The sequence below is a fragment of the Arvicanthis niloticus genome, chromosome 1, assembly GCF_011762505.2.
Source record: "Arvicanthis niloticus isolate mArvNil1 chromosome 1, mArvNil1.pat.X, whole genome shotgun sequence".
NCBI lineage: Eukaryota > Metazoa > Chordata > Mammalia > Rodentia > Muridae > Arvicanthis > Arvicanthis niloticus.
In genome coordinates this window covers 139,467,858-139,495,741 of record NC_047658.1, presented here as the reverse complement: position 1 = coordinate 139,495,741, position 27,884 = coordinate 139,467,858, and the positions used below count along the sequence as shown (strand labels likewise).

Genomic DNA, 27,884 nt, shown 5'->3' with positions numbered 1-27,884 from the left:
GTCTACCTCAACCTTCTTTGGATAGCACCAAGTCAAACAAGGCATTTAGATAAGATATGAAGGATTGATCAAGAAGAGCCTGCTGCCTGCCTGCCTGCCTGCCTGCCTGCCTGCCTGCCTGCCTGCCTGCTGCCTGCCTTCCTGCCTGCTGCCTGCCTGCTGCCTGCCTGCCTGCTGCCTGCCTGCTGCCTGCTGCCTGCTGCCTGCCTGCCTGCCTGCCTGCTGCCTGCTGCCTGCTGCCTGCTGCCTGCTGCCTGCTGCCTGCTGCCTGCTGCCTGCTGCCTGCTGCCTGCTGCCTGCTGCCTGCTGCCTGCTGCCTGCTGCCTGCTGCCTGCCTGCCTGCCTGCCTGCCTGCCGCCTGTCTACCTGCCTGCCTTCATTCCTTCCTTTGTTCCCTCCCTCCCTCCCTCCCTCCCTCCCTTCTTCCTCCCTCCCTCCCTCCCTCCCTCCCTCCCTTCCTTCCTTCCTTCCTTCCTTCCTTCCTTCCTTCCAAAGCGTATGTCTAACATTGCCAGTGTTGAGGTATTCTGACCCGTGGGAGCCAGCCTCTGGGACCTCAGACCAAGATGCATATGCTACCCATCTGTAAAGAAGTGAGAGTGTCCTGCACTGTAGGACAATTCCAGATCAATATGTTGTGAACTGCCTTGGGGCAGCTTCACTTTCTGTGTGCTGGCCTCTTGATTTCAGGTGCCATTGCTGTCCGCTAGTCTGCTTAACGGTCTCTTCATTCCAATCTCATTCAGGGTGTACTAGGTGTAAAGTGTATAGTTTTCACTTAGACAATTTGTACTGACTTGCTTGCTCACTAGTGTACATGCCCTGTCTTTGACATGTAAGTCTTTTAATTTCACAGATGACATGTTAATTTCTATCTGCTGTCATATACATTGTTCAACATACAGTTGCAAACAAAATTAAGCCCTTCATTAGTGGGTTGCTTCCTTTGATTTCTGTTTTCCCCTCTGGATATTCTCTCACTTTTCCATAGTGGGTGATGTGTTAATTAAAGTTCATGATTGGTCTCTAAGATGCCTCTTTCCTTTGTCATTTTGTGGCATGTGGAACCAGTTGGTCTTGGCTTAATAATACCTTGCTTTGGGTAATTTGGATCTGACCTCTCCAGGTGCCCATCTCATACCCTGACACTGTGTCAAGGATATTTGGTATACTTTAATATTCTCAGTAACGAGTCCTGGCTGGGTGCATGAACCCAAGAGCTATAAATGCAGGAGCTATAATGGCCTGTCCCACTATCAGTCTCTATCTTTGGCAAGGTACCATTTAGGTTCTGGCTTCTTCAGGACTGAATTCAGCAATTTTCTTAGTTAGGGTTTCTGTTGCTATAGTGAAACAACATGGCCAGAAGCCAGTCAGGGAGGAAAGGGTTTATTTGACATACACTTCCAGATCATAGTCCATCATTGGAGGAAGCCAGGACAGGAACTCAAGAAGGGTGGGAACCTAGAGGTAGGAGCTGATGCAGAGGCCATGGACAGGGTGCTGCTTACTGGCTTATGCTACCAGTAGCTTGCTTGCTCAGCCTGCTTTCTTATAGAACCCAGGACCACCAGCCCGGGAATGGCACCACCCCACCAGCCCTGGAATGGTACTACCCACAGTGGGCTGGGTCCTCCCTCATCCATCACTAATTAAGAAGATGACCTACAGCAGGCTTTCACGGAAGCATATTCTCAGCAGACGATCCCTTCATTCAGATAACTCTAGCTTATGTAAAGTTGGTAGAAAAGTAACCAGCACACTGCTGTTGTGTTCCATGACTTCTTCTAACCACCCCTGTACTATGCTTTCAGAAGGCCCAGACTATTTTTTTATCTGTTTGCTTACTTTGGCTATTTTGAAGATTTGATTTTTATTCCTAATTATATGCGAATGTGTGTGTGTGCCTATGCAAGTTTGCGCAGGTGAGTGCATACTTGTGGAAGCCAGGAAGGACATTAGTCCTTAGGGAGCATGGAGTTTAGAAGCAGTTATGAGCCACTCAGTTGGGGTGCCAGGAGCAGAACTAGTGTCTTCTGCAAGAGCAGTAATGCTTGTAACAGCCATCTCTTCAGCCCCCTTATTTTAGTTTGTTTTAAACCATGTTTTACTATGTAGCCTAAGCTGGTTTTCAAATTGCAGTGGTCCAACTCCCTCTGCCTCCCCAGTATTGGGGATGCAGGCATGAGCCACCACACCCTACTTCAATATTAAAGGCACTTCTTAGACCCAAATCTTCTAAAGTTTCAACACATAGTCATGAAAAGAAACCATATCAACCTCAGACAGGAAGAGGAGCACGAAGAGAACTGTCAGGTTCCTTTCCAAATGGCTTGCTTCTTACGTGTGGTGGCTGTGTGGGTGTTTATTTTAATATAATTTTCCATCATAGATACTGTCAATACCTCCTTTTGAATGTATTAAATACGTGATGACCAGTTTAAAAATAATTAAATTTTACAGTTTATACTACTGACTCTAGCCGTTAAGTTTATGGTGACAGACCTGACAGTCTTCCTCGAAACAGCGTCAGTTTTTAAATTTCAGTTTTTCTATTAAAACACTTTAGACTGGGGAGTTAAGCGTAGGTGGAATTTTCTTTCTTAATGAGGTTACTGTTTGTGCGTCCTTAGTGTTTTAGATGTTATAAACTGTCTTGCAGTGTTGTCGATAGAGTAAGTCTAAAATCGTGTAGAAGGTGAAGATCACGACCGTGACAAGGTGCACCACAAGTGAATTAAATTGAACTTATTTTTGTTGTTGTTGTTGTTCTAGATAGAATTCTGGATGCATTTTCCATGTTTTGAATGAGGTCTGAGTGCTGTATTAGAAATATTGATGTTGAATTTCTGATCAGTCCTGAGTCAAATGAGCTATTAAGAACAACTCAGAGATGCCAGCATTTATTAGACTCGGGACATGATGTCAACAGCTAAGCAAACATTCACTAATGTTAGACTGTTACTGAATGTCTAAAATGCAATTTATAACCAGGTGGAGGAAATATCTGGATCAGCCTTCACTTTAGGCATAGAGTAGAATTTCATGCTAGATGCCGATATTTATTTCTGAGTCCCACTTCTAGGAAGTAAATCCATTTTCTTCTCATAGAATTTACTCTCCCCACCGATTTAACTAGATAGTCTGCTTGTAGATCAGGGTGTCATAGAAACATGGCTCTAGCTAGAAGATGTAAGTCTGCTGAGAATTTTTAAACTACAGCTCTGGAAAGTGGAACAGTTCCTCATAGTGGCCGTGCTGGTGACTGAGTAGAAGAAGGTTGGTTCCATGAGCTCTCTTGTCCAGGAAGAGTTCATTGCACATGGCTCCGAAGCCCAGTGAAGCTGCATCAGGTGTTCCTGTTGCCTGTGATTCTCATTCCGTTCCTCCCACCTTGGTGCAGGACCTATGCTGCTTCAGTTGCTATGTCTGTCACACACAGGCTAAAGAATGCTGATTGCCTCTCTTGGTTGTTTATATGTGGAATATTTATCAGTGCCCTTTGTCACAGATCTCAGCCATGAATCATTTAATTGGCTAATAAGGCATCTAGTTTCTGACATACTTTTTTTGGGAAGAGTGGCAGTGTTTATTTCCACCTGTCACAAAAGCAGACATGTATTGACACTAATTAAACTCGTGCCTGCCTGTGTGGCAATGACTCTAGGTGCTTGCTTTAATACAAATGTCACATGACTTTTGATTAGAGCATTCAAACATCGTCTCAAGGTGTGTGTAAACAGAGAAGTATTTGTGGCTACAACAAGCACATTGAGAAATTTATATGAAAGATTTCAGTGCCTTGGTAAATTATCAGACTTGTACATGTGTCTTCCTGGAAGGAAGCTAGACTGCCTGATGGCCACTCTCTCTTCAGTAGGCTAGTGTTTGGGGAACTGAGAGTTGATGCCCACAATATTGGGTAAACTTCCCTTCCTCTCAGGAAGTCCTGGATTTGCTTCCTGAGAAGCCCTCGGCATCGTTGGAACATGTTATAAAGAGCAAAGACACACATCTGACGCTTGGCCCCTGTTTGCCAGCTGGTTTCAAAGGCTGCAACAGTTGTTTGTTCTTGATACAGTAGCAAGGCTTTCTTTTCTCTGTTGTGTTTGTTCTATAACTTAGGCAACATTAGATCAACAGCAGGGACTATTTAGGATCTGCTTAAGGCCTTAGGGACATAAAACCTCTGAAATACACTGCCTGCCTCAGATGCAGTCTTACCTGGTAGGAGAGAGGGTAGCGAGCTCACTGGGAAGGATTGAACTATGAATGTTCTCTCTTGGAGCTAAAGAGAACTGAGTGAGATCTTCAGGGCTTGGGCAAGTGAAGGCGCTGTGGCAGAAAAAGAGGCCTGAGTGGTCTGCACTGGGAGAAGTAGTGGAAGGAGTATGGTAAGGTGGGACAGCAAGTCCAGTGTGGGGCGGGCATGGAGGTGACTGTGCCCAGTGCCTGAGAAAGTGCCATGAACACAGCAATGGGTTCTTTGGCAGTATAATGCAAAGACTGAGTTCTGTGGGCGGAAGCCTGATTCTGAGGCTTTTTTTTTTTTTTTTTTTTTTCATAAACATATATTTGGAAGCTTTACACTTTGTGTTGTCACTGTAGGTAACAAAGGTCTAGAAATGTTTATCCCTTTCCTCTTGCAAGTATACCCTAACTATATCAATAGTGGTGGCCTTGTTTCTGGTGCGTGAAGGCTGTGGGAAATGTCTTTACGTGCAATTGAGGCTGATGGCATTTAGGAAGGTTTTCTTCTTCCTGGGTGGAGCATCTGCTCTAGCCATCAAGCTCGCTATAGCAAACAAGGTAGTCCGTAGTATAAACTATGCTAGTATATAATGCCCAATCCACATAGTTCACATAGTACAATCAATAGCAGTACTTTTCTAAATAAAAAAGAAATCAATGCTTTTAAAAAATATACCTAAATTGGCTGAACATCTCCTATAAGGAGATGATTTTTTTTTTTATCACCTCTAAAGTAACTGCTCAGTGATTGAGAGAGGAAAGGCTTCAGAGTTGATGACATGCTGAACTTTGACATTTCCCTGTACTGATGGTGACGTGTCAGAAGGCCCTGCGGGAGGGGCCTTCTACCGGGAACAGCAGCTGGACAGCATCCAACCCCAGGGACTCTGGCCCAAGGGACCAATGATTGAACCAAGAATGGCAGAATTGGTACAGGTGCAGTGGGCAAGCTTCCTGTCATGCCTGCTGATAAGAGAGTTGCTAGGATCTGGAGGTGGTGTGCAGAGGCTTCCAGAAGTTCATTTCAAGGGTTTGTGAGTTAGCTTTATGGGAAGTATAGGGGCACTTTCACATCAGGCTCTCCTTCATGCTGCCAGACAGAAGAAGAGGGCATATCCTGCTTCCGCCCCTTGGCCTAATTCTGTTTTCTCATTCCAGTTTGTTGTCCCCAGTTGAATTGGCAGAGAACCTCAGAGAGATGAAGCTGTCCAGCCAATATTCGTAGAGCCCAGGCTAGGAAGGGTGCTTCTCCGTTCATGATCCAGGGTTCTCTCTTCTCTCTCCCATTGCCTCATAGAAAAGAGCAGCAGTTTCAGAAGGCCCACTCTCAGTTTGAAGAAATCTTGGACTGTGGAATGACTGGCTCTAATGAATCACAAGGAGAGCTGGGGAAATGGCGCAGCCTGTAAAGAGCTTGCTGTGTTTGCTGTTTATCCACTAGGTCTTGAGTTAAAATCCTAGAACACACCTAAAAAAAAAAAAAAAAAAAAGCCAGACACTCGGGCCTAGGTTGTCAAGAGGGCTCTTGGAGGCCAAGCCTGATAAACCCGAGTTCGATCCCTAGGAAACTATGTGGTGAAAAAAGAGAATTGACTCCTGTACGTTGTCTCTGACTTCTACACAGGTGCTGTGGTGCCTCTGCCCCCACAAACAAACAAACAAACAAACATTCAGGGATGCTGGGAAAGCTGGTGCACACTTAAATCACAGCACTGGGGAACTGAAGACACATATCCCTGGGACCTCCATCTAATTGGGGAATTTAGGTCAATGAGAGACCTTGTCTCAAAAAGCAGACCAACTAAAAAGGGATGTTCCTGAAGAAAGATACCCAAGATTTCCCTCGGGCCTCTAAGCATAAACATACCCATAGCCATGCGTGGGCTTGTGTATGCACATCACATAGCATAGCATAGCATACCCCCCACAGAGAGAGACAGAGAGAGAGAGACAGAGAGGCAGAGAGAGAGAGAGAGAGAGAGAGAGACAGAGAGAGAGAGAGAGAGACAGAGAGCGAGAGACAGAGACAGAGGTTAAACTCAGAAGACCTTCTTTAAACCTAAGAAGTAATTATCTGCACCTTAAAAACAAAATCTCTTGAGGTGCTCCCCATGCTGTGCTCCCCATACAAGCCGGATGACCCAGGTCCAATCTGTGAAGCCACATAAGGGTGGGAAGAGAGAACGGACTGCATGAATCTGTCCTCTGACCTACACACCTGTGCTCAGTCATGCACACACACAAGCGTACACAGTAGTAACCAATAAAAACATCTTTCTTCTGTCAGAAACTCCATCAGTATTAGTGATTAACTCCTAGTGATCAGGACCCAAGGAATTGTGAGGTCTGCAGTCTCCTATAATTTGTCAAATTTCACCTGTTTAAAGTTAATGTTTTTATTAAAATATGATGTTTAAGCCACGGTATCTAAAGAGAATGTTTAATTTATTCATGTTTAAGTGTATTTAATTTTGTCCTAAATAAAATCATTCCTTTAAGATTTTTTGTTAGTAATCCTTTTCTTTTAATTATAATATCAAGTGCAAGAAACTTAAACTATAACCCTAAGTTTCTCGTGATTTAAGAGACTCAAAACATACAACACCAACCACTGTTTCAGCTCTAAAATTCTCTGTGTACTTTTAGTATAAAAAATTAATTAAAAGTCAGTTTATTCACTTAAGATTTTTTTCCTTTTCAGTTTAGGGATGGGACACCTGGTGTGTGCTAAGCCAATATTCCTCACGTGGCCACATTTAGCCCCCCCCTTTTAAAAAAACAAAACGAAAACCAACCAAACAAAAACCTCTTTAAACATTTGAGTCAGAGTCTTCCTAAATCGCCCAGGCAGGCCTCCTGCTCCTACCTCTGGACTAACTGGGATTACAGGTCTCTCTGTCACCAAGTTCTGCCCAGTCTCTGGCTGTCTACAAGTGAGGAGTTCCAGATTCAAGACTCAGCATGTCGTCTGATACCTGCTCTGCGGAGGAGCACGGTGCTAAGTGCCTTGCTTGGAGCGGCACATATAATCTGGCCACCTCGGTTAGGTGGGCATGTTCCGGGCTCATTCCAGATCATTAAATTGCTGGTCAGCTCTCAAGCCTGCTTTGAAGGAGGTCTCGGAGCGCTTTGCATCCAGTACAGCCTCAGCTCAGGAATGTGTACCAGCAGAAACCCATTAATCCTGGCTTTAGAAAAGTTTCACAAACTCTAGAACTGCTCAAGTTCTTAAAAGCTTAAACTGGGGTGGGGGATGTGGAAGGCTCTTAAACTCCTCCTAAATCAAGAAAGGAAGGTTCCGCCTTACCCAACAGTGAGGGCGCTTATTGGCTAGGCTTGCACAGGGGCTGACTCACTTCTTTAGCTTTAGCAGAGGGCCACGCCCTACATTCCAAAAACCCTGTGCAGCCTGAGGCGCGCGGGCCTTGCTTCTGTAGCCCCTTGAGCTCCGTGTCCTCTGCGCCGCCGGATTGTGCTTCTCCGAGGCGGTCTGTGGGGACAGCTGGCCACTCCCGACCGCTGGCCGGCTGCACGCAGAGCCCTGTGTAAACTTGTCAGGAACTTTCCAGGAGGCTGCCTTTGGGAGGAGAGGTACGCGTGGCTCTTTGTGGGAAGGTAGTTCGTTAAAATATTCCCAGGGCGATGTGTTGTAGCAGGGCCAGATGGTGGGACTCCAGGAAAAGTAGGCAAGGAGAAAGCCGCGCTTGGCGCTTGGCGCTTGGCTTTCACAAAGCGCTCTGTGATCACCAGTGGGATTTCTTCCACCAAGTGATGTCAAGGGAATGGCTTACTAGATGGGCTTCAGTGCTAAACCTAGATACTGCCTAGTGGCAGTGCGGTTGCTGGAATTGTGACTCTGGATCGGTAGGGAAAATCAACAAATGCGCCGAATATTGACTGTAGGATGCCAGCCCTGAAGTTCCGAGTGTATAATTTACAACCAGCATACAAGTGGTTTCAGTTTGGGGTTGTCAGACTTCCCTAGAATAGGTTTTTGAAAGGTGAGACTGCATTTACAGCTTGGGTACTGAGATTTTTAGGAGTACATGCCTCCTCCAAACTCACCTCTCCCTCAGGTCTTTCAGCCAAGCTGGTGACTGAGCTCTGTACAAGGTGCCAGGGGGAAGCACGTGCTGCCAGTGTTTTCACGAGAGTGTTTACTCTACGGGCTGCTGCTTCTCTTAGAGCTGCATGGTGTTTGCTCTAGTGAAAATAACCGAGAAGGCATGAGGGTTGCTTTTGTCTTTTCTTCTTTCGTTTACTATGTGTTATTACTTGACTTGTCCCCAACAGGAATCTGAGTGGTTTTCATGAGAGGGGCAAATTTTCATTCTACTTTTAACCTGGCTGAGTTACCGTGTGTGTGTGTGTGTGTGTGTGTGTGTGTGTGTGTGTGTGTTTTCCTGGGGATACCTCCCAAGGTCTCCCCTGTGATGCATGAGGAGCACCCCGCCAGTTAAGCTAAGTCTCAAATTCTTTGTCTTGTGAGTTTTAGGTTTATGTAAAAAACACACTTGGTAAGCGTCTTTTAAAAATCTGGTCAGCAATTTTATTTGTATTGTACAAGTTGATTTTTTATTTTTTTGGTGGTGGCCATTGGATCCAGGGCCTCTCATGAAGGTAGACCTCCCAGACCCCAGGTTACAAAAAAGTTTCTTGCCTAGCCATGGCTTGGGAAGGTGGTAGGCTGAAAAACATCTTTTGTTTTTTAAGGAAACATACAGTCCACCAGAGATGCTATCAGAAGTGGAGTTAGTGTGTACCAGATAGGTGGGCACTCGGTGTTCTGATGGCATAGGCAATAACAGACATTTTCAAACTGAGCCGTGGTTGAGAATGTGAATTAAGCTAGCAACATTATCTCTGCACTTCTGCATCTACGAAGGTGTAGACTGATGGTTCCAGTCAGTGGAGAGAGAGTGGAGTAACATTCTGTGCAACTGACCTTTCTTAGGTCCATAAAGGAGACTTCTCTAGAAAGAAATCACTTCTAAATGGATTAATTGAAACTACTTGGTGATGATTGGAGATGTTAGTTACCCTCTGAGCACCCAGAGTCCTCTGCAAGCTTCTGGGCTAATTGTTAAGCTGGCCATCTGCCGTAGACTGATCCAGTGTCTGGGTGAAAGATAACACTTGGACAGCTTGAGCAACAGCCTCTGAGGTGGCCCAAATGACACTGCTGGGGGTTGGAAGGCCCCCTTAGGTAGTGAACAGGAAATGGGAAAATAGTTTGTTGACTTTTAAACATCTAAAATCTAAAGGCATAATTAAATAAAGGCTTGTCTCATCTATAAGTTGTTACAAAGCCTGGACACTTAAGGATGATCCTTCATCTCAACAACCTAGATGCTTTGCATCCCCCAACCCCCACCGCTGATTGTCACAGTAACTGAGAGGGAGGTGAATTACCCCTGCCTTGTCTTAAAGACTTGGTGTAACCTGCTAGTTAGTCTCTTTGTTAGAAGTCAGCATCAAGTATTTGTTGTTCCCCGTGGTGGTTCTAATAGCTGTCAAGCAGTGCCAGTTTTCCTGAAGTGAAATGATCCCCAGGAGAATTTTGGTTTGAATCAGATTTTTCCAAGCGATTTAAAAGGTCCTTGGCGCCCCCATGCCTGAGTCTCAAAGTTCACTGAACAATATATTTACTCAGGAAGCTTGAGGTTTTCAAATATTAACTGAGCAAGCCCTATACACTTGCTGGGTGGTTTGCTACACGTGGCTGCCTCCGGGCTACCAATCTTTGTTGACTTCTTTTCTGAAGCTCTTTAGCCCTGAATTTTTTGTTCTTCCTCAGGAAGTGCACACTGGGTCTCCCCAAGTCTGAAGCCAAACACTGGATTCCAGGCTTCTCAGGGAATGATCGGTCGTTCATAAGAGCGCACCTGCAATGTTTGGTATGCCTTGTGGGAATAGTCTTCAAGTTAGGTTGGCCCTTTGTTTAGTGTGAAACTTCCTTTTTCAAATGGTGAGGTAGGGGCTAGAAGAATGGCTCAGTGCATACTTATTGGCTGAGAGTGCGCACTGTGTTTGTAGAGTTCCTGAGTTTGTTTCCAGCACCCATGCCATGCAGCTTACAACCATGCGGAAGTCCAGCCCCTGGGAGATCTGGTGCCCCTAGCTTCCAAGGGCATCTGCATGTATCCCCCATACACATAATTAAGGAAATACAGATAACTTTAAATGGGGAGTAATGAGGGAAGGACATGGGAGTGGATAAGATTTCATCTGTTAGGAGATGGGCAAGGTGCAGTGTCTCTCAGCAGAGGTGGCTATCTGCAAGCACATTTGATTCGAGAAAACAGTGCCTCCTTCCTGGAAGACCACTAGCACTGGTGAGTGCTAGTCCAACTCACCCCCACCTCCTCACCTTTCCCATCTGTCTTACTTGGAACTCCCCACCTCTCTAGCCAAGAATGCCTTGGCCACCTCCTCAGATCTCTGCATCCTAGCTGTTTGAAGTGACAATTATGCTCCAGGATGTTGAAAGAGCATACCAAGGCTTGAGGGTGTGGCTCAATAATAGAGCATTTTCAAAGGATCTCATTCACTTCCTGGAACTGAAAAAACAAACAAACAAACAAACAAACAACAACAAAAATCGACCAAAAAAGAACTCACAAACAGAATATGCCAGAACCGTGTGGGGGTAATCTTAGAAAAATCACAGGAAAAAAAGGATGCCAGAAACTAGGTTTTCAAAAGCAGGTAGATGGTCAGTTCTAAAGGCATCGGATCAGAGTGTGTGGTATTGTCTAACAGAATCGTAAAATGCGTTTTTTAAAAGATGGGCGAGGAGCACGTAGAAAGCCATAGCACATGCCTGTAATCTTACTCCTTGCAAAGCAGAAGCAAGTGCATCTGGAGCTCGGGGCCAGCTATGGCTCCATGGTGTGACCCTCAACCTGTCAGTATCGGACAAGAACTTGTGTTCATTACCTCACTTCTTTTTTAATGGAGGTGTCGGGCAAGTATTTAGGGACACAGGCATAGGTGTGGCATGCCAGCCTTAGTTCACCATGTCAAGTGCTGCGTGTTCTTTCTCCAAGAGGAAAATGTGGGTTAGATAGCGCTGTGACTATGTGAGCTGGTCGAGAGGACAGTGGCATTAGACTGAAGCAGCAATCCTGATGGACACGACTTGGCAAAGCTCATGGGGCTTGTTAGAGGTAGAGTACCTGGAAGATGCTATTTCCATAGTTCTCGGATTCACTGCAGCTAACAGTAAAGAACTGGGACTCTGGACCAGGGAGCCAGATCTTGGATGATTTATTGAACACCTTGGGCCTCCATTTCCTTAGTCACAAAACAGAAATAGAAGAATACCTGCCTCATTAGAGGTTGAAGACATTGAAGGATTAAAGTTGATAATTCTCTGGAGAAGTGCTCCAGAGCCATAGTAAACTTCATGTCCTGATTCGCTGTTGCTGTGGCCTTTCACAGTACTGCTTGAAACTGGGTTTGCATTTAAATCTACATCCAGTGTGCACAGTGCAATCTGTAATCATTTGAGCAGTGGTTCAAAGACACTGAGCATGCTCACTGTAAAGAAGCTAGGATGTTACTTGTTTAAAAGAAAGATGCAGATAGCCAGCACCAAATTCTGTATGTGCCCCCCTAGTGTTACATGTGCCTTCCTATGAAGAGCTATAATTTGTTTTGTTTTTTTTTTTTTTTAAAGAGGAATGTGTAATGAACTAGGGTGTAGCAGACTAGTTTCTGAATTTAGTACAAATTTTCTTTGTGCAGTTTGGTCAACTGACTGTAGTTGTCCTTAGAGGCCAGTTTTACCCTCTAGAGGGCATATGGTAATATCTGGACATAGTTTTTGTAGTCACGACTGGGGATGGGTGGAGCCAGGCATGCTGCTATCCATCTTACAGGCATAGGATGGTCCCACGACAAGGACTTGCCCTGTCCAAACTGTCAGTAGTTCAGGGTTGAAGAATCCTGGCTTCACAGTTGAGTGATTGCTGTGTTTGTGAAATTGGAATAGCTGTCTTGCTTGGGCAATATCACCAGCTAGCTGAAAGAATGTTTAATGAGAAAGCCTTTGAGATTTAATATGTTCTAAAATCTGTGGGTGTCTACAAGTTTATTTTTTTTTTAAATCATTGGTTCCATGGTCAAATAGTATTTGCCCCTCTCTAGAGGAATCTATGGTAGTGGTTTGGAAAGAACATTAACCTAGACTTTAATCTCTGCTCGCCAGTGTAGCTGCTTTGTGATTTGAGTGATCATGTGGTCCAGTCCACACGAGGCTGTCTTGAAATTTTCTCTGCCATTAATCTAAAACTCCTCAATTTAGCCTCTGGCAAAATTTTAAGACAAAGACAAAAAGCAAACATATTCTTTGCCAAAAATATTATAAAAAGTCTAGGCCACTTGCTAATATTCCTCTTTTTTGAAATTTTTTTGACCAGGCTGCCATAATTTATTTCTCAGAACTATTACTACAGAACATCCCATTAAACCTCCAGGACCCCCCCTCCCTGCTCCCCACTTAAAGCTTCCAACTGCTTTTCCAGTCCCAAACTCCGAAGTCCATATTCTGCCAACAAGCAGTGTGGTCAGGCCTGTAGCAGCAATACCCTGCTTCCTAGTAGCAACTGCTGTCTTGGTTACTGTTCTGTTTCTGTGAAGAGATACCAAGACCAAGGCAACACTTAGAAAGTATGTAATTGTAGACGTGCTTATAGTTTCAGAGGCTTGGTCCATTATCATCATGGCAGAGAACTTGGTGGCATGCAGGTGTGGTGCTGGAGAAGTGGTTGAAAGCTACGTTCTGATCCCCAGGCTGAGAGAGACAGACACTGGGTGTAACCTGGGCTTTGGAAAACCCCAAAGCCCATTCCTAGTGACCACTTCCTCCAACCTCCAAATCCTAATAACCCTTTCAAGTATAGCCACCCCCTAGTGACCAAGCATTCAAATATCTAAGCCTATGGGGGGCCATTCTTATTCAGACCACCACACAGTGGTTATGGGGGAGGGGGAGTGCTCATGAAGGGGGTGCTCATGGTGAAGTAGAAGGGGGACTCATTGCAGTGGGTGGGTGTGCTCATCATGGGGAAGGAAACCTTAAGGCTGGAGGAAAACAAAAGTCACCTGCTTTATTTTAAGTCTAGAACTTGCCAAGAGGTGAGCTTGCATGTTTGGGAATCACTGTTGTATAAAAACTATCAGTGTTTGTGGGTAAGCAATGCAGTTCTGTGATGTTTTTACTCTTCAGATGATTTCTTAATATATTTCCCAGTGTCTTAAGCTGTAAGCAGCAAACCCAGCCAGGGTACATGCAGAGACATCAGCATTGTCATCCTAAGTACAGAGGTACCATGTGGCCACTCTTCTTGGACCCTTCTCTTTGTATCAAGGCCCACAGTCCACTCTGTAGTGGCACACAACTTATCTGTAAGAACATTTACCTGTGTATTTTTTACTTAAGAGTGTGGGTTTTGATAGGGGTCAGATGCTGAGAAATTCCAGTGTTCAAATCCACTTATTCTCTGTGTGTACAGGAGTTTTACAGTTTGTTAATTTTCCCAGTACTGAAGAATTCTATATCATAGGAGGATGCTCTATTAACTGTAGAAAACAAAGAATTTTCACATCGAGAGAACCAAATTGTGTAGTCCTCATGGTGGTGAGAATTTTGGCTTTTTTGAAAAAAAAAAAAAAAAAAAAGAAATATTATGAAAATGTGTTTTTGTTTTAATCCCAGGTGTGGTCTATCGGCTCCTTAGATTATCCACAGTAGCTATGATTTGTCTCATGCGCTCACAGGGGCATTATTTTGCCAGCTGCTGATAGTTTCTGTGATTGTGTGATGTTTGGAATTCAGGGGACTCTTTGCAGAGTGTGTATATGTATATAAATGTTAGGGTCCCAAAAGGCAGAAATTAGATATCCTGACAGCCAAGATCAAACTTGCCCCAAGGAACTCTAAACCCCTAATCAGTAGGAAGTAATCTAATGATAATGTCAGTTACCTCCTTTCTCATCTATCCTTTTTCCTCTCCTATCTGTTGGGTGGGGTGTGAAAGGGTGGACAATGAGGTGGGGAAGGGTGCAAGGAAAAGAGCCCACAAGGTAGCCAAGGACCAGTTAACATCCTCACATGAAGAACTTGAACCTACCCCAGAAGCAGGTTTAGAATTCAAAGCTCATTCGCCCCATGAATGGTGACAAGCTGGGGGGTCACAGCAGCCACCCTGTGGGTGGCATGCACATGGGAATCGCTTGGGCATCAGAGCACACAGCTGAGACCAAGCACTGTGAGCATGTGCGCCCTTGGTCAAATTAGCCTTTAGGTTCACTTAGCTCTCCTGATTGGACAGAAATATTGGTGGTAGTCCACCATTAATGGCCTCATGATGCCTGGAGGTTGCTGGATAATCAATATTGAAAAAAAAAATAAATACAAATAAAAACTCTACTCTCAGAGAGCATATATTATCGTTAGGGTCAAACTATTTCTTCAATCCCAGGAATATAATGTGCGGAGGCCAGTCTGGCCAGTGTGTGGAGAAATGACCCTGACCTAGGGCAGCACTATTGGGCCTTTGTCAATCTGACTTATGGTGAGCTTGTCCGTATGCTTTGGAGTTCAGATCGCCTACATAGAAAGCCTGACAGGGAGTGTGGGCTTGCTGCTCTCCCTGCACACCACAAGGTATATCTTTAACCTCACATGGTGCCATATCTGGCCATGCAGGGAGACTCCATCATGAGTTGCTCCTCCATGCCAAGTGTGCATCCTTATAGCTGGAGTTTGTCGTCCTCGCCACCGGGATCTACGTTGTAGTTTATGACTCTCACAGTATTCAGTCGCCATTTTTTACCTCAGTGCTACTTGGACTGTGTTTAGCATAGAAAATTAGTACCCCACCTTGGGCTGTGGTGAATCTAAGAAGACTCCCCTCCAAACCGGGCTGACTTCACCTGCCTTGCTTGTCTACCCCAGGAGTGCCCTTCCTATCTGATTCTCAACACAGGAATATGACGGTCATCCCAATACAGTTGTTGCCTTTTGTTACAACTTAGAAATATTGAGAAGAGAAGACAATCATTAGGTGCCTCGTCACAAAGAACATGTAGGGCCCTGTCCTGTGAGTGACTCACAAGGCGAGCGAGCAGGCCCGTCACTTCTCATTTAAATTGTACAAACTACCAAATAGCTACAGAAATCCCTGATCAAAGCAACTTATGACTAATGATTTGCAGGATTTTCAGTGTGGTTTTTGTATTGCTAAACATTCTTAGAAGTGTATGAAATATACTTTGGTTTGGTTCTTAGGATCATAGAGTGGATCCAATATCTTGAGCATTTTAGTTGCCAGAGGCTGTGCTGGTTATAAAATTTCTTTAAATCCTAAATTCCCACTGCTGTACTGAAATGATCTCCTATATCAGTTAGTTGTGATTTTTTGTATGTTGTGTATTTTTGTTGTTGTTGTTTGAGACAGGATCTTTCTTACTGCTATATCCTAGTTGTTCTGGAAAGCACAGTGTAGTCCAGACTGGCCTTGAACTCATGGCAATCCTCCTGCCTCTCAACTGCTGGGATTACATATGTGAGCTAAGGCTCCTATGTGAGAAATCAGTGTGGATTCAAGCTGTTGAGCTGCTGGGTAATCAGTGCGGGGACCTGAGAGAGGTTCTTCTTCAAGCTTAGCTCGGCCTCGAAGGAGCAGACTTCTCAGCAGAAAGAGGAATCCGATGCGTTTACTTTATGTCCATGGGAAAGTCAGAGATAGGAAGTTGTTTTTTTAGCAGAGAGCAAACAAAGAGAATGTCCTTTATAACTTGAACAGGGCTGGACCTCAAAGAGATGTGTCCTGTGAATTTCACAGGCCTGTAAGACTCCACGGGAATCCTCTTAGGAAAAGTGCCAAGGGATAGACTGGGGTCTATTCTGCTCAGGGAATCCAGGAGGAATGATTTCTCCCTGAATTGAAGAAGGAAAAAAAAAAAAAAAAAAAAAAAAAAAAAACCAAACAAAAATCAAAAATCAAAGCAAGCATTCTAATGTCGCCTCTTTCCTTAGAGTGTCTACCCACTAGGTTTGGATTCTCATGATTCCCTGCCATGTTGTTCCTGGGCTGTCGTCACTCTGCCCAGATTCATTCTCTTAAGAACTTAACAAGGTCATCTGACTAAGTCATGTGCCCGTGTAGGGTAGGAACATGTTCTTAGCCCGCAGTGTGCCAAGCTCTAACTAAATAAGGGAGTCTCTTTTCTCAGTGAAGTCTTGTCTGTGTAGCTAAACAGTTGGGGGAAGATGATTCAACTGAGAATTCAGCCTTTAAAGAATGTAGGTGTTACCATGGTTTGGGTATGAAACGTACCTCATAGGTTTACGTAAACAGAACCCAAATATAGCCAATATAGGGAGCGGCCACCACTCCCGGGACTGGAAGGGAGTCCCTCTCACCACCGAGCTCTCTAGATCTTGATTCATACCTCACTTAAGAGGATGTGGTCTTGGCACTTTGCATGGACAAGAAAGTAATATGGTGCCTTGCTAGTAGAACTTGCTACAAACCTGTCTTCAGAACTTACTGAAAATATTTCTTTAGAAAGGCCAAGGATGGTTATTCAGAGGGAAATGTCACCCAGGAATCATCTTGCGCCCACACTGTTGAAGGCAGTCTGCTCTGTAAGGACCCTGAAGCCAGAAAGTGAGCCAGGAAGTGTAGCCCCTTGCTCTACAATGTCTCCAGTGTAGCTACTCATAAAACTCAAACTGACATTGTGCCAGCCCACAAATGAAAAACAACCAACCAACCATGCAGAGTGGTCCCAGATTGGAGTTTGCCAGTCTAGCAGTAAATGGCAAATTTGTATCTGAGAGGCAGTATCTCAGTACTGACATGGGGAAAAAACGTGCCGTCCTCACAGGATCTCGGTTTTCTTCTGTTCAGCCTGATAGTTGTTTCACAGTTCTTAAAACTTCTGAGTTTACTCCTGGCCTGTCCCTGTAGTGACTCAATACTGAGGGTCAATTGAAGATTAGATTTCTGTTTCTTGTTTGCCTCCTAAACCATGGGAGGCATTTGGAGCAGCTTTTATCAAGTGTCACATGGCCTGGTGACATTTCGAATGTCTTGCCTAATGCCTGTGAAGGTACATAACACAGCTGAAGCTGGAGTTGCCTGTGAAACCATTAGAGGATTTTATCTCTGGGAAGAGTTTGATAACATACTCCTGGGTTCTGGTTTTATTCATACAAGGTAGGCGTTCTGTGTACTCATGACTGCAGTTCCTGTGATCCGGTTCCTCCCTCTACAGCTCTGGCTTGCTAGGTTTCTCTGTGGTCTCTTGCTTTATATATAGCACAGCGCAGTGTGTAAGTCATCATTCTGTTTGATACGTTAGACATACTCAGCCTTAACCTTGACTCCCAGTTGTCCTGTCTCCTCTGCCTTGCCTGCTTTTCTCCACTTCTGGGCTTCCTTCTTCCATTGTGTTATATTAACCTCATAACCTTGAAGGACCTGATTTAGGTGGATTTGGGGAAGGTTCAGACATTTAGGCTCATTATAAATTCTTTTAAGTTTTCTGTTAGTATTTTAAACTAGATTCTGTTGGATAAATGCATAAGGCAGAGTAGTCCCTTACCCATAATCTTACATCCTGGTAACCATGATAACATAAAAGAATAAAAGCAAGACACATTTGCGGTTAGTACACAAACTTAACAGAAGCTGTTGATGATATGTATAGGCTGCCGTCAAAGGTGTTGGTATACTTTGTGGGATTTCTGGACCACAGGTTAAATGCACAGATTCCACAAAGGACACCAATTTTTATTTTAAACCAAATTTGCATTTTAATTTTTGTTATAATATACTGGTAATAATTATACTAACTTATAAGCCATAGTAAAATCGTAAGGTGTCTATCTGTCTGTCTGAGACAGAGTCTTAGTGTATGATCCTGGCTGTCCTGGAACTTACTGTATAGACCAGGCTGGCCTCAGACTCAGAGATCTGCTTGACATCCACAGTGAAGGGTTAAGGTACATGCAGTGTGTTTGCAGTAGTGAAATTGAACTCTTTAACATATTTACACCTTAGCTGTTTATCATTCCTTTCCTGTAAGAACATTGGAAATCCTCTAATAGCTATTTTGAGATGCAGTATTGTTACCAGAGTTGCATCTTTCCACACCCCCAGCCCCCTAAGTCACGCAGCATGAACTATGCCAGCATGGTACGTTAGAGGTATTGTCTTGGGTTCCTTCCCTTTTCTTTGTCCCTTTGGTTTTATTTCCATAATCTGGCGTGCTTTGCTTTGCCCTTGATTTTCTTCTCCTTCCTCTCCTCATTTTGCTTTGTCCCTTCCCTGAACATTGTCTGTTACATTGACTTACGTGAGCACATTTTAAATGTGAAATATTATTCTTACTTAATATACATTACATGTATTTTGCCTTTGTTCAGGCTTTTTGTTTTTATTAAACCCATTGCTTTTGTTTTAGTGTAAGGAATATTAGACGTTCTTTTTATAACTGAAACTAAAAATAAAATAAAATAAAATAGTGTTGCTGGTTGAGAAAGTTGACCATACTTTGGGCTATTTGGGAGGCTGAGTAATTACAGTTCAGGGTTGCAGGGCATTTGCACTGGTCCTTGTCAGTCCTGTATTCACAAAGGCCTGTACAGCATCCCGTTCACCATGTCTCTTTCTAAGGCGTGCTTGTCCTCGGTGCCCTTCCCCTCTGTTGCGTTGGCCTCCATCAGCTTCTTGGCACTGATGGGCTCTGCATGTCTTTGCCTGTTAATGTAGTCACCCTGTGAGGTCATCTGTGGGATCAAAAGTTACAGGAAATTCTCACTTCTGTATCCTCAACCCATGGAGTTTTACCTGGTTCATGAGACATCTCTGGTATATTGAATGGATCCCTGTGACCGGGAAGAACGGGAGACGGAGGGCAAAGGTGAGCAAGAGTAGAGAGCTCGACTCAGGATTCATTTGGGACATTTCAAGTCCACTAAATGAATCTCACAAATACAGCCCTCCAATGTGCAATGTCTCTCTTTGCTGTTGTCTCACCTCCTAGTCAGTCAGTGTCTAGACACTGGGGTGGGCTCCCAATGAATGATAGCTTCCTTACCTCACACCTGTGGAAACGGAGTGTACAAACAGTTCACTTATATCCAGTGTTGACTGAACTTCTACTATGTTCACACAATTAACTCTCCAGGCAGCTAGTAAGATAACCATGGCTGTTCTCTTGTGAGTGAGTGGTATTAGAAAAATATCTCATATTAAGAGAAAAAAAAAATCTGACTCTAATGGATTTTTCTCCCGATTTCTTCAGTGAACAAATTTAAAAGGATTCTAATGAATTAAAATTGAAGTTAAAATTTTTCGTTGCATTTTATATAAACTAAGCTTCAATCTAAATCCCAGGAAAATAGTAAGTTAATTATTTATTAATCACACAACTGAGCAGATTTTAAATATTTTTGACAGTTCAAAAATTATACTTATAGCCATACCATGATATAGTACTTACTTGGTTTGGCATATAATATTTTCTTAAATATTAATAGCCTAACTTCTAGTAGAATTATGGTCCCCCTTTCCTCCTGTTGACCCATGAGTTACTAACTTTATTTACTCTTACAGCTTTCAGAAGGCAATCTGCCTTCTGAAATAAATGAATAAATGAATAAGGCAAGTAACAATGTTTACCAGAATAAAAGCCCACAATTGGAAAAATATGAATTTTCTGAAAGCTGATGCCCCAAGGCTTTGACTTCAGTTACTGTTCAGTGACATTTAGCACAGCAAGAGCAACTGGATGCCGGAACACGAGAGAACAGGCTTGGCTACTCAGCATGACCGTGGTGTTTGTTATTATGGCGTTTGTCAAGTGCACATCTCAGGACAGGCTTGGGAGGCCGTGGATGAGAGACGCGGCTGAGCAAGCTTTCACCAGACAATTTTGCTACATTTTGCCGATGGTAGTCTTCTTTTCTAAACAGTGTATTGTCATGAAAGATAAAATGGAGATATTTAGACAGTGTCTCTGATGAGGGAAGGCTCACAGATGGCTTCTCCTGCCCAACGGTTTTGTACCGGTTTGATCCATGTCACATCTTCAGCTTCTAGCTTGTTAACCAAGTTGACTAAATAAGGCTGGCAGAAATTCATTCGGGTATTTTCCTTGGACATTTTGTGCAAGTGGATAAATGAATATGGCAGTGGGATCTACTTAGACAAAAAGAGTTTCTGGAAATAGTTTCTGGGATTTGTTACACTAAAACAGACCTGAGGGTAAACAACCTTCTTTGTGGCAAACCAGCTGTCCCCCGAGAAATGGAGCAAATGAAAACAGAATTGTGATATCAGTTGTGGCAAATGTAAAATGTATAAACTAACAGGTACTTTTGTGAGGCTTGTCTGGGTCCCACTCAGAAAGAAACCCCAGTGCAGCAAATGTGTCATTCATCTCTGTACAGTTTTGTTGGGCTGGGGAGGTGGCTTGGTGGGTAAAGTGCTTGCAAAAGAAGCATGAGGACCTGAGTTTGGATCCTGAGTACCACATAAAAGCCAGGTCCCTGCAATCTAGCATTCAGAGATGGGGACAGAAGAACCCTGGGGGCTTGCTGGCCAGGCAGTTGAGCCAAAATGGTGCGTTCCAGCTTCACTAACAAGATATTGTCTGAAAAATAAGGGAAAGCTATGACCTCGGGCTGCACATACATTTGACCCATGATGTACATGTGCACTTGTACACGTACTAATAAGATAAATAGTGTCTCAAATTGTGCAAATTAAGAGGAAACATTTTCCTGCTTGTCAAAGTTGAAAGTGCCTCTTATATTCCTGGCGAGGAGACAGGGCCTATCAGTGAGGCAGAAGACAATTTCCCCCATCACTGTCCCAAATGTCAGATAATTGACCCTGGTTTGTGTTGTGTGTTTCTAGCTGAAGCTTGAAATCCCACTGAGGTCAATTATTAGCTATAAATGTTTCTAACACAGCGTTTGAGTTTCAGAAGTCTTGCCATTGGTCAGGTGAAACGTGTTAATTATTGTCATCATGAGGCAGCACAGTTGCTGGGCAGCAGTATTAGGTCTTGGTCACAACACATTGAGTTGTGCCTCCCGGGAGCCTCCTGCCCAGGCACCCTCTGGCCTTGGTGTGGCCCATAGGGAGTTTGATTACATCAACACTGGCCATAAGTTAGAATCTGAGGACATTTGTTATTTCTCAGTATAGTTTGCTTGCCCCTGACCCTGAATGCACTTTGGGTAGAGTAACTTAGTGTCTGTAGTTTTAACTTAACTAATTTTGCCCTCATAAAATGATGGTTTTCATGGTCGTGTTTTTACTGATAAGATGTTGTGTACATTCCATACCAGGTGTCTTTTGTATGCAGCATGCTTTCTCTTTAGTTATGGCTTAGGTGCCGTGACCCTCCGTTAGCAAAGGCTACTGTAGTTCAGAGTAGTTGAGCAGTTTGTCCCAGATCTTAAGGTAAGTAAGTCGCAGGGCTAAGGCTGAAGTCTAGATACCTTGGTTCCAGAATCTCATGGCCTCTGTACTTACCACCCTCTCCCATAGGAAAGTATGTGCAGCTACATTAAACAAACACCAAAACCATGTAAAGAACTCTGTAAGCACCACCCAGCAATAGCAATACTCTTAGCAATGTGATGTCCACATTCCTTCTTTGAATTCTGATTAAGACTCTTCTATCTTTGAAACCTGCATCTCCAAATATATATGTAATTCTGTATACGTTTCTCATGTATCCTATGGTGTAATCATTGTTTGGCTCCACATTTTTATTTGTTAGCATCTGCTGAACATATTTCTCAGTCTATGTGTCACAGGTGTAATATAACACAGTGTTTTATTGATTACTTCATGTGGATCTATTTTTGAATGGCAAGACTTACTTCATATGACATTTACCTTTACCTATTTTGTGAAGCACTAATTAATCCTCTTCTGAAATGTAGGGTATTAGAAAGAACAAAGATAATATTTTCCCTTGCCTCTACATTCTCCTCCCTTCTCCACCCCTCCTTTGATGGAGAACTCAATAGGTGCTGGCTTTATGAGTAACACACTACCCAAACAGCAAGAACTTGCTAGAATGTGACCCTGTGTGAAATACTACTAAAACTTTGTTGTTTATAACAAACCAAGTCTGTTTTTGATGTGAAGTATTTACCTCGATTTACTTAGAAAAGTTTTACAACCCATTTGTACTCAACCCTGTAAATTTATAAATGAATATATTTTAAAATACTTATTTTAGGTGTATAAGTGTTTGCATGCATGTAAGTATGTGCACCACATGTGTGCTTGGTGCCCATGGAGACCAGACGGATATGAAATCCATTGGAGTTGGTGATGCATGTGGTTATGTGCTGTTTTGTGGGTTCTGGGAGCCAAACCTACTTTTTCCATAGAAGTAGCATGTGAGTTACTTAACCATTGAGCCAGCTCTCTAGACCCTTAACATTTTAAATTATTTTATTGCTGTTACAAATCATTTTAGATTAAAGACTTATAAACGTGTGTCTACATAGGCAATTGAAGACACACCCACTCCATTGTCTCACATTTCTGTATGGGAGGCATGGCCAGGCTTTCAGGATGCCTGACAGGCCTGCTTGGGTGTGTGCTCTCTGCATGTGCAACTCTGTTTGGACTCTGATTTTCCTTGGTCTACTTCAGTCTACTTTTCTTCACAGTGCACATAAATTTATTCTTAATTGCCACTTTAAATGAATAATTACCACTTTCCAAAGACCTCTGCTTTTGAAGACGTTAAGGGAGAATTAACTAGACAAGCCCTTCTGTCTCTTTTGTTACTGAGAGGAAAAAAAAAATCAACAGATGATTACATTTTATTGCTCAGTACTTTTTGAGCTCCCAGAAGCCAGAAAAGGACTCTAGACCTTCAGCAATGATGGCTTTGTCCCATGTACCTTTCTTTATAGCCCCCTTGAGGGTGCTGCTTTGAGAGCCACTGGGGAATGGGGAACTGTTAAGCCACTTTTTAAGTACCTTTCAGCTACTCTTTGGATGCTGTTATTTTGCTATTTTTAAAGCTTTATTTTTTTATTATGTATATGGGTATGTGGCATGCATGTATGTCTGTGCACCATGTGTGTGCAATGTTGTAAATGGTGTGAGTCTGTCTCCATGTGGGTGCTAGGAATCGAACTTGGTTCTTGTGAAAAAGTAGACAGAGCTCTTAACCACTGAACATTCTCTCTAGACTTTTAAACTACTTCCATTCACTTCTTAAAGAGAGTCTGGGTACAAACACTAAGGGAAGGAAGCCATGAGAAAAAAAAAAATACTTTGGAGGCTTGAGAGGAGCTGGTGTTGTGCTTTGAATAAGAAAGCCCTCGTGGGCTCATCGATTTGAATATTTGGTCACCAGGGAATGGTGCCATTTGAAAGAATTAGGAGGTGTGGCCTTGTTGAAGGAAGTGTGGCAAATGAAGGTGGGCTTTGAGGCTTCAGAAGCTCAAGCTAGGCCCAGTGACTCTTTTTTCTTGCTGCCTTCAGATCTGGATGTAGACCTCTCAGCTCCTTCTCCAGCACCATGTCTGCCTGTGTCCTGCCATGTTTTCTGCCATGACATTAATGGACTAAACCTCTGAAACTGTAAGCAAACCTCAATTAAATGCTTTCTTTTTTAAGAGTTGCCATGGTCATGATGTTACGGTCATGATGTCTCTTCACAGCAATAAAACACTGACTTAGACAGTTGGCTAATACAAGTAGTGGTAGTTTTCTGAGCACCAGCCGTGCCTGGGTTGTACCCCATGCCTTGTAATACTACCACCTGTAGCATCTTGTGAGGCAAGCGTGGCAGTACCTGTGTTTTTATAGCCAAAGAAAAGTAACCAGAGAGGTGTATTAATTTACCAAAGTCACAGTGAGGTTTGAGTTTAGTTCCTTTTGCTTCATAACTCATTTTTCCTAAGACCGGCTTGCTCATTTCTTTTCCTAGTCCTGGAATTGCACCCTTCCCACAGAGCTGAAGCTTGCTTCTTTGCTTTGCATACTCTTGGCCTGTTAACCACTTCAGAGGCTGAACACAGGGTTTCTGTGGGACAAGTATCCTGGGAAAGAGAAACGTGGTGGTACCACTCAGTCTTTGCTGAGCTCTGTTCATCTTGTAGCTGACAAGGCCCAGACTTCAAAAGGGAACCGCATAAAGATGAGAGAGTAAGAAGTTTGGGTCACCAGAGGTAGGACCCCCAGCTCTATTCAAAGGGACTCCTGTAACATGCAGACTGCTAAAAAATGGCTCGTGAGGACAGGGTGAAACTCTGTGGAGGCAAAGTTTTGTTAGTATTGATACTGTTCAAGATGATGAAAGTTTTGTTAGTATTGATACTGTTCAAGATGATGAAAGTTTTGTTAGTATTGATACTGTTCAAGATGATGATGATGATGACGATGATGATGATAAGTGATGGGGCTGGAGAGATGCTCAGCAGTTAAGAATACTTTATTCTTACAGAGGACCCAGGCTAGGTTCCCAACACTAGGTGACTCACAATTACCTGGAACTCCAGTTTCAGTGGATGGGACCTTATGTCACCTTCACTGGCACCTGCATTGCATACAGATAGTGCTCATACATACATTTGAGAACCTACACACATATGTACAAATAAAAATACTTTTTTTTAAGGAGGGCAGAAAATGCAGTGGGAAGGAAACTAGACCTTGTTTTGTTCATCGCTACAGCAGAGTTACGATCCACACTTGAATGATAAATCACTCAAGGCTGAAAACAATAGAGTTATACCTACCCCAGCCATTTTGAAGCAATGGGGGTAATAAAGTACAGTATTACATTTCTTTCTTTATTATATGAAGGGGATACATGTAGAACAACTTACAGGAGTTGGTTCTCTCCTTGCTCTGTATAGGCCCTGGGGGTTGACCTAAGATGATTAGGGTTTTGTACGTAGTAAGTTTATAGTAAGTGCATTTACCCATGGAGCCATCTTATTGACCAAAGTATGCACAAATAAATTTTAAAAATTAACAAACCCTTTCTTTTTTTTCTCAGCTCCATGCATAGTGTTGTGGGACTTTATCTGAACTGGGCTCTGATTTGTGCTGGCTACTCTCATCCTGGAGCTACACCCATGGTTCACTGACAACATCCTACCCTTAATTCTTTAAAGTGGTGCCAGAACGTAGACACCTTCAGAAGCAGCCCCCTGCCAAGTTCTTAGAGGTTTTAACCATGTTTCCCTTTTAGAATAGTGAAGTCGTCTCAAATACTAGTTTGGTAGCATTCTTCTGTCGCCTGATTATTCTTATCAAGCCCCACTAAAACATTCAATTTAATTTTATAGAATTAACAGCTCATTTTCCCTCGAATACTTGTGTTTTATTAGTTAGTAACTTAAATCCCATAATAGCAGAAACCAGTACAACCTGAGTAATCAGGTTTGGAAACACAAGTGCGTCCTGGTAAACGTTGCTCAACAATATGGGAAAGGCTTTGCCAGGCTGAAGTCATCTAACACTGCTGACAGTGAGTGACGGTTTCCTCATCCCGTATGTCACAGAGGGAGGAATTAATTCAAGCTGAAGATTTTTTTTTTTTCTTTTTTGGTTTTTTGAGACAGGGTTTCTCTGTGTAGCCCTGGCTGTCCTGGAACTCACTCTGTAGACCAGGCTGGCCTCTAACTCGGAAATCCTCCTGCTTCTGCCTCCCAAGTGCTGGGATTAAAGGCGTGCGCCACCACTGCCCAGCTAGGATGAAGATTAAGTAGAAGATGAATAGTCAGACAAGCATGAGCTGTAATGGTTTCATACCTGTTTGGAGGAGTTATGTAAATAAGTGACATATCTCAGAGACCCCAACAACTTAACTTGATTTTACTCTGAATTGTGTGTAAGTGTGAAGGGTACTGTCCTGGCTAGTTTTATGTCAACTTGACACAAGCTAGGGTCATGAGAAAGGGAACCCCCATTGAGAAGATGCCTCCATTAGATCCAGCTGTAAGGCATCTTCTTGATCAGTATTGATGAGGGAGGATGCAGCCCATTGTGGATGTTACTATCCCTGGACTGGTGGTGATGCTGAGTTCTGTAAGAAAGCTGGCTGAGGAAGCCATGTGGAGCAAGCCAGTAAACAGCACCCTTCTGTGGCCTAGTCATCGGCCCTTGCCTCCAGTTTCCTGCTTTGTTTGTGTTCTTGTCCTGGCTTCCTTTCAGTGTAAGCCAAACAAACGCTTTCCTCCCCAACTTGTGTTTGGTCATGGTGTTTCATCCTAACAATAGAGACCTGAAGTAAGGCGGAAATTGGTATCAGCGTAGTGGCTATTGGTGTGAAAGACCTGACCATATTTTTGGGAAGGGTTGTAGGAAGGTCTTTGGAACTTTGGTCTAGAAAAGCCATTGAGTGTTGAGAGCTCAGTGGGAGGTTCTGTAGGGGCCTGAAAGATAAGACTTCTGAGAACAGTGTAGGCTTGTCTTGCAGAGACACCTGAGACACCGATGGGCCTTTGGTGTGAAGAATCTGTGGTGTTTGGTCAACTGGTGTGGCAGAGTCTGCAGTGATTAAAAAACCACTGAAGTGAAACCTTTGCTTTGCCAAGAAAGGTGATAATGGCAACAGTAAGCCATTGACTAGTCTGTTTCCTGGTACTGTAATGAAATCTGAGGGCACACTGCTTAGTAACAAAAGGTTCATTTACTTCCCAGTTTTGAAGGCTGGAAACAAGATGAGCAGCCCCATCAGTTGGGTGCTTGCTGAGGGCCTGTTGGTGAGGGCCTTCAGGAATGAGGAACCTGTGCAAACCGAAGACTTCCCACAGACAGACAACAAACTGGACAGGAATTACCATGGGTTTTCCCTTAGAAAAACTCGCTCAAAGTGAGTGCCAGGCTCACCTTGGATCCTGCTAGAATCACCCAAATCCTTTTCCAGCACAGTGCTCTCAATAACTCAAGGATCTCCCTGTATGCTATACCCTTTAAAGGTCCATGTCCCTTCCCAACATCATAATAGGGACCAAAGTCCCAACACATAAACCCTTGTGTGGCAGATTAGTACCATGAAAGGGTTTTGTTTTGTTTGGGTTTGGGAGGTGCTGTAATCACAAGAATGTAGGTTTGTGGTAGAGAGGAGAGGCACAAAGAGTTTCTTCTCGTCCCAGAGCTTGTAACCTCTGGACTGTGAAGTACGTGTATTACATGCATGCTAAGCCAACTCAGGTGCCACCAGATGGTTTCCACTAAGCTCTTCCTGATAGATGAAAGCTATAACATAGTCTGTGCAAATTAATTAGAAGACAGGCTTCATGATACCGGGTTGTTACAGGACTTACTTTAAGACACAGTCACAGTCATTGAACATCAATATTTTCTTCATCAAGCGTTCATATCAGATTGGTTGCTAAAAATCTGATGCTGACAAGGCGGAGAATTACATAGAGTGGTTCTTAAAGATTGATTCAAACAAAGGAATGGCTAACTTTATGGCGAAGTGTGCTTATCTTCCTGATGCACGTTTATTTAATATAACTTACTTAGTTTTATTTCTATTTTATAATGTCTGGTTCCTGAATTTGTATACATCTGTTTAAAGAACACAAAGACACAGCTTTTGGGAAAACT

At 43.4% G+C, this 27,884-nt stretch overlaps 1 protein-coding gene and 1 long non-coding RNA gene across 22 annotated transcripts in view; one reads left to right on the top strand and one right to left on the bottom strand.

Moving 5' to 3' along the window:
• Sgms1 (sphingomyelin synthase 1) overlaps nt 1-27,884 on the top strand; it is a 247,928-nt gene that overhangs the window by 167,708 nt on the left and 52,336 nt on the right. For 11 of the 21 annotated variants that reach the window (XM_076919091.1, XM_076919098.1, XM_076919086.1 and 8 more), the window contains one exon: nt 23,799-23,897. The exons of 8 other annotated variants lie outside the window; for them this stretch is intronic. The gene's annotated coding sequence lies outside the window, so the exon portion shown is untranslated. Of the gene's footprint in view, nt 1-7,665; nt 7,843-23,798; nt 23,898-27,884 lie in introns of those variants that run through there. 2 more of the 21 variants (XM_076919124.1, XM_034498770.2) reach the window with 2 other exon arrangements.
• Nucleotides 2,888-7,695, bottom strand: LOC143435611 (uncharacterized). The gene is made up of 2 exons (XR_013106094.1): nt 7,559-7,695; nt 2,888-5,719 (listed from the first exon to the last, which is right to left on the bottom strand). It is a non-coding gene; the product is annotated as an uncharacterized LOC143435611 (long non-coding RNA).